This window comes from Ochlerotatus camptorhynchus, unplaced genomic scaffold (assembly GCF_037179485.1).
Source record: "Ochlerotatus camptorhynchus isolate MF236.1 unplaced genomic scaffold, CSIRO-AGI_Acam_v1.1 ptg000619l, whole genome shotgun sequence".
Taxonomy (NCBI): Eukaryota; Metazoa; Arthropoda; class Insecta; order Diptera; family Culicidae; genus Ochlerotatus; species Ochlerotatus camptorhynchus.
Window position 1 is genome coordinate 71,657 of NW_027041098.1, and position 5,828 is coordinate 77,484.

The 5,828-nt window shown below is 46.6% G+C and overlaps 1 pseudogene; it reads right to left on the reverse strand.

Moving 5' to 3' along the window:
- Positions 1-572: 572 nt before the first annotated feature.
- On the reverse strand, positions 573-3,504 carry LOC135714128 (SAFB-like transcription modulator; annotated as a pseudogene).
- Between the last annotated feature and the right edge of the window lie 2,324 nt (positions 3,505-5,828).

Genomic DNA, 5,828 nt, shown 5'->3' on the forward strand with positions numbered 1-5,828 from the left:
TTGCTGTTGTCGCTGGTTTTGCCAGCTTGACTATCATCTCCCGTTCGATCCGCATTAGCTCTGTCAATGTCGTCATCCAGATCCGTCATTGTTGCATATTTTATAGGCATCATTTCCGGATCTCTCTTGGGCTGTGGAGTGGCCGGACCTGAAGCAGAATTGCTCGAACCAGCCTTCACCTCAGTCAGATTAGTTTCCGGCTGGGAGTCGTCCATATCCTTTGTCAGATCTTCTGATTGTTCGTCATCAGCACAAGGTTTTTTTTTGGAATACGGCCGGTGGCCGACCGCTCTTCCGTTTACCACCCTTTGCTTGCGGAGAAGGCGATCGTTTGCACTTCTGATGAACAACTTTCATCATTAGCTTTCTTCACTTTATCGTCCGATCCACCGGCCATCAGATCCGTAACACCGAGTCGCAGTTTGTGGACCTTTTTACGACCGGCTTCATCCACTTCGTAATCCTCTTTTGCCATCCATTCATTGTACTCTTCCAGATCGGTTACCCACGAAAGCGAAACAGACCAACGGTCACCCGGTGACATCGGAGAATCCGGCACGGCCTCCGGCAAATCAAACGTATTCGGTACCCAGGTATCGTACGAATCCGGGAAGTAATACCAATGAAGGGGCTCCATATCGGTCTTGTGGTCGTCCACCGCTGCAGCCACCTCCCATGAATTGACTCTGCCTCGATGGATCCAAGAAGGGGCTGACGCTCATTTGCGGGGCTTTCCTCTCGTTGTAGGTACGATCGTACCGATCCTGTCCGTTATCCATTCGCCAGCCATCGTTTCCCATACCAGCCGGTGCCATACTCATCTGCGGTGGTCCAGCATTCCATGGTCCCTGCTGCTACCACCACCGCCACCACTGATACCGGACCGATCAGGGTAGCGTTGATCCATCCGATCCATATAACGGGACTTTGGTGCCGATCCATTGCGATCGCGATCATCCCGTGGACCACCGCTTCCACGATAGTCAGTTCCAGCACCGGAACGGGAATCCGTATAGCGACTCTCCATCGAAAACATCGACGGGCGATCCAAATCCCGCTTGCTGTAGTCGTCCATTACGCCACCTCCGCCGTTGCGCTTGAAACTGTCCCGTCGGTAGTCATCCACCGGGCCCGAGCGTGATTTGAATTCGTCACGGGACTTGTAGTCTTCCCGTTTCGATGGCGGGTAGTCATCCAGGCGTTTCTTTTCAACAGCCGAATAGGAACCGCGACTGCAAATGAAAATCAGTTGAATGAATAAATCTAGATGTGAAAAAGCACAAAAACTTACACCGAAGTGGAAATAGATGGTGGTGGAGGTGCCTCGAATCGTCGGTCCGATCCCGTCGAGCGTTTCCGATCGTCATCGTAGTGATCCGTTGAGGCTGCTGGGCGCTTCAGGTTCCGTTTCGCCTCTTCAATTCTGCTCGGTTAAGGGTTTTTATTTTTTGAATATACGTTTCAAAAAGAAGACAGAAAGAAACAATGTGGAAACAGAAGAGAGAAGATGAATTAGCCTATCTAGAAGTGAAAGATGAGGTCGGCTTTTCGTGAAGCGAAGCTTTGTTCGCTGACAAAGTTCTCATTAAATACGCGCCCATCAAAGATTTCAAGAAGAGATAAATTGGAAAACCGATCGATTTTTCGCATCAGACACAATGTTCAAAAAATCGTTGGCTTTGACTATCGAAACAAAACAAAAGTGCCCGAATTCCCGCGAGAAGGTGACAAAATATTTCCCAAGCCATGAGTTGCACAACAACTGCTGCATCTGCTATTCTGTTGAGCGCACGAACAGGATGAAATGGCTGCTACTTGCCAGGAACATTGGACTTGAAGTTCATCGTTGCCGTTTTTCTTCTGATTTGGATGGATTCGTGTTTCTATCGCGGTTGAATCATCTCGGGCTGCCTCTCTATCTCAAGTTTAGTTTCTGCTCTATAACGGATGTCCGAATCTACTAAACAGGTACTCTCTGCATATTGGATTTTCCGGTTTAGAAGACAACAGATCCAATCGAATTCCAAAGACATTTCAAAATGTCTAAATGTTCAGTGTTTACTGTTTGGACTCGACGTTGCAGCAGATGATGATGGTCCTGGGAATGCTGCTAGCTGAGCTGCAGTCGGGTTGTCGTCTTCAGCATCATCACGGGAAGTTACGCTAGGAAGTCACTTCGACTTGTGAATCACCGTGGAAACGCCAAGAGACAGTATTCTTAAGGTTGTACGGGAAATATTTTGTCACTTATAAGCTACAGATCAAGAACTTCTAAGAAAAACTACATCAACAGGTTGCCCAAAATAACTGCGCGAGCTTTGTAGCTTCGAAGTGGCGGGAGATAGGGAGGAAATACCGTAATAAAATAGAGAATAGAAAATATGGATTAATCTTAAAGAGATAAATTTCAACCGTAATTCCTTTGCTGACGCTTCAGCTCCAGCCGCTCGAGTTCGATCTTCTCCCGTTCCAACTTCTGGCGTTCGCGTTCGATGCGCAACAGTTCGGCTTTTTCCTTCTCGATGCGAGCACGTTCGATGGCCAGTTTCTCCCGTTCACGTCGCAGTAGTTGCTCCTCTTCGCGCTGGCGCTGGCGAATCTCTCGACGGTGCCGTTCTTCCTCGCGCAACTGGCGATCCTTCTCGCGCAGTCGTTGACGTTCGCGCTCTTAACGAATCTTCTGTAACGATAGAACCTCGCGATCCCGGTCCTGATTGCGGTTGTCTTTGCATTCGCTGCTGCAGTTATCACGCCGGCGGTCTGCATCTTGGGTTCTTGGTGGACGATCATGATCCTTGCGGGTCGCTCCTTCCTTGCCATCCTCCTTCTGGATGTCATCTTTCTTCTTGTCGTCCTTCGGTTTGTCGTCCTTCGGTTTGTCGTCCTTCGGTTTGTCGTCTTTTTCCGGCGATTTACCACGGTGTTGAGACCGGCCTCTATGCTGAGATCTACTCCTGTAACTCGACCGACCACGATCCCTGCTGCCGTGCGATCCGCTGCCGCTGGTTCCATCTTGCTGGTGCTACTGCTACCATTGCTTCCGCCGGAAGGTTTTGTTGGCCCCAGATCTGACTTTGCTCGTTCTACCAAAATCATACGTCCATGCAGCTCGGTCCGGTGCAGATGGGTGATGCATTCTGTTGCGTCCTTGGCCGATGCCATAGTCACATAGCCATAACAACGGGCTCCCGGAGTACGAGTATTCGTCACCAGTTTAGTGCCAATCACTTTACCGTACTTGGAGAAGATTAGCTTCAGATCCGTCGCACGAGTTAGCGATGATAGACCGGAAACCCACAGATTCCGGGATACGGTCGACGTTTTCTCACTCGAGCTCGGTGACGATTTTGACTTGGAGTCGCTGGATGTGCCGGACTTGGCAGACGACGATGACGACGGCTTTTCAGCGCTCTCTGCAAACACACAGATTCCGCATCCGAACGAATGAGAAATATAGACAAACATTATACATTATTTTTTGGTAGTGGCAAAATTAGTATGGTTTGGTTAGGTTAAAACAAAACGTCAGCTATTGTTGGTAAACAAACCGACAGCATTGTTGATAGCATTCCCCCATGCACTCAAAAATATAACTACCCACACATCTAAAAAACCTACTACTGCGTGCACTTCCATTCTATTACCGAGAACCATGATTTTTCGATAAATTCCTTCCACGCCATTGGTCCTGACCTTTGGGTCCATGATCCCACTTCGGCGGGCTATGGGAGGCCGCAATAAAGTCTGCTCAAAAGCATTTCGTGCGGGTCCTCGGAAAGCACACAATTGACTACGCTGCTGTGCCAGATCGAATCCTGTCTGAACTCTCGACCGATTGTTCCACTGAGCGATGATCCTAGCGACTTTGAGCCACTCACTCCGGGACACTTTTTAACGGGATCCGCCCTCAAGGCTGTTCCAGACGTCAATTACATCAATATCCCAACGAATCGACTTCGACAGTGGCACCTGGTCCAAAAACTGTTCCAGGAATTGTGGAAAAGATGGCACTTGGAGTACCTTTCCACACTGCAGCCACGAACAAAATGGTGCAATCCACCTATTCAGCTGCAGCAAAACCAACTTGTTGTTCTTCGCGACGAAAACACTGCACCAATGCACTGGCAGACCGCCAGAATCGACCAGGTTCATCCCGGTTCAGATGGAGTCATCAGGGTAGTGACGGTCCAAACACCAACCGGCCGTTACATTCGCCCGGTATCAAAAATTTGCCTTCTACCAGTGCAATCATCGTCCGACCAAAACCAACCACCACAGATGTAAACATCAACACTGCAGCCATCCAGCTACTTGCATTCCAAAATTCACCTGCAATGATAGTATTCCGATGTTCACGACTATCCGTCGACAACAGGAGCATCTATAATTAAAAACCAATCCCTTTCATTAGAAAGGACAAGGTACACTCAAAAATATTACAAAACGAATATAGATTAAATTATATGCATTTTATGGTTTTTCAAAATTTATACATTGGTTCGATTAAAATTTTCGTCAAAATTATACTAAGTCCGAATAACGGAGTGGAATTCGATCAGTGTTTACTAAAATGACAGGAATAAGAACATCTGGATTCCCTTCGGAGCTTCGTGCTGGTGAAGGGCTTTGTCCCAGCGGATTTCTACTGCGCCTGTAATCTGCTGGGCAGCATCGAAATTGTAAGTATTTTTTTAAATATTATTAATAAAAAATAAACTACCCTAATAACCGGGTACCATACACTAACGATATCATAGATGGTACGACCGTACCACATAAAGTTAGAATTATATCCCGAATTGGTGGTTAGGCGCATCTTATGGTTATTGTTTATGCGGGTAATGAAAAAAGCTTCCTGAGACAATTTTTATTTTCATTTGAAAACAATAATATTTACCATAAATGAAATAAAGTAGCGAAAAATACATTCTCTTGAATAAACCGTATATATGCATTGTGAGTATATTTCGATTTTATACTATGGCACGCATAAACCATTTTTATACTAAGTTTGCATTCTCTCCCTTTATACCGACCTTTGCGTCGGTACGGAGAGTTGCTATTTAGCGTAACTTTTATACTATTTAGATTTCAATATTTTTTGAGTGTAAGCACCTGTTCAATCTAATAATTTATATCAAACCCCGCTACCGCCCACATACAGCGGGCTAGTCGCCCAGGGCTCGCCCCCGGACCGCTCGGCGGACGGGGCGGACTTGGGCGACTCGAACCTCGCGGCGCCGCTTGGTCCAATTTTGGTCGCCGGCGCGCCGGGGGCGACCATATTTGCAACATTTGGGCGCCTGAGGCGAAAACGATACCTGTCAAAAAACTGATCGTTTCGGCCATTTTGTCCGCCCCCAGGCGCCCCGGCGCGCTCCCGATTGTTCACCACCATTTTCTTTTTCAATGGGTTTTAAATTAATAAAAATGAAAACAGTTGAAGCATAAACATGACTTCATCAATAAATTTTATTTTTCATTTTCTTATAACTAACATATGTTTTTTTTTATTAAATAGATCTTAACCTAACAATAATATCTTACAAGCTAAGTCAACCGCATCATGCGACACATCAAATTACATGAGAATTCAATTTATGGTTCAATGGAACTCAAATTTAGTTCCAAGAACCACTTTACCCTCATCCGGACATATTCCGGGTATCCCGGGGGAAGAGGCCAACATTTGATTAGGGTCAAACCCATCATGCGACACATCAAATTACATGAGAATTCAACGACTGGTTCAATGGAATTCAAATTTAGTTTCTAGAACCGCTTTGGCCAGATCGGACACATTCCGGGTGTCCCGGGGGAAGAAGCCA